This window comes from Lathyrus oleraceus, chromosome 5, assembly GCF_024323335.1.
Source record: "Lathyrus oleraceus cultivar Zhongwan6 chromosome 5, CAAS_Psat_ZW6_1.0, whole genome shotgun sequence".
NCBI classification, from domain to species: domain Eukaryota; kingdom Viridiplantae; phylum Streptophyta; class Magnoliopsida; order Fabales; family Fabaceae; genus Lathyrus; species Lathyrus oleraceus.
Genome location: NC_066583.1, coordinates 561,582,651 through 561,583,686, shown reverse-complemented (window position 1 = coordinate 561,583,686; position 1,036 = coordinate 561,582,651). Strand labels below are relative to the sequence as shown.

Below are 1,036 nucleotides of genomic sequence, written 5' to 3'. Positions count from 1 at the left end.
GCTGGCTTTTGATATCCAGGCGGAACAGCTGGTGCTTGTCCAGGTGCATACAGGGCGTTGTTATTCTTATACGAGAAATTAGGATGGTTTTTCCAACCTGGGTTGTAGGTATTCGAATAGGGATTTCCTTGTGCGTAGTTTACTTGATCGGTTGGGACTCCTGCTAATATCTGACATTCTTGTGCAGTGTGTCCAGGGTTTCCACATAACTCATGGTTTGGAGTTACAGCAGCCACGGTGGCTGCGGGTGGTATGGTCAAGTTGTCTAATTTTTGAACAAGGGCATCTACCTTGGCATGAACATGGTCAAGGCTACTGATTCCGTACATTCCACCCCTTGTTTGGGACTTTTCTACTGGAGTTCTTTCACCTCCCAATTGGCAATGGTTTTGGGCCATGTTTTTAATGAGTTGATAGGCTTCGTTGTATGGCTTGTCCATAAGTGCACCGCCCTCGGCAGCGTCTACTGTTAGTCTTGTGTTATACAAAAGCCCATTGTAAAATCTGTGAATGATCACCCAGTCTTCGAGACCGTGATATGGACATATCCTCATCATGTCTTTGTATCTCTCCCACGCTTCGTAGAGAGATTCTACATCTTTTTGTCGAAATCCGTTGATTTGAGCTCTCAGCATAGCACTTTGGTCGGTGGAAAATATCGGGATAAGAAAACGTTCTTCAATTCTTCCCATGTCGTAAGGGAGTTGGAGGGTAAGGATTGCAACCAAGCCAAAGCTCTATCTCTTAGTGAGAAAGGAAAGAGGCACAATCTTATCGCATCTTGAGATACACCATTTGCCTTTACAGTATCTGCGTACTGCACAAACTTGGTCAGGTGTTCATTAGGATCGTCCGTAGGATTTCCAGCAAATTGATGTTGTTGGACTGTAGATAATAGTGAGAGTTTCAGCTCGAAATCGTTTCGATAGATAGCGGGGGCAACAATGATGTTATGAGGTTCTTGTTGGGACGGAGTAGCGTAGAATTTAAGAGGACGATTTTGTGGTCTTTCTTCAGTCAGGGTTGGTTTTTCTTC

At 44.4% G+C, this 1,036-nt stretch overlaps 1 non-coding gene across 1 annotated transcript; it reads left to right on the top strand.

The window, feature by feature from the left end:
* Nucleotides 1–528: 528 nt before the first annotated feature.
* Nucleotides 529–635, top strand: LOC127088871 (small nucleolar RNA R71). Its single transcript, XR_007790682.1, has one exon. It is a non-coding gene; the product is annotated as a small nucleolar RNA R71 (small nucleolar RNA).
* The last annotated feature ends 401 nt before the right edge of the window (nt 636–1,036 follow it).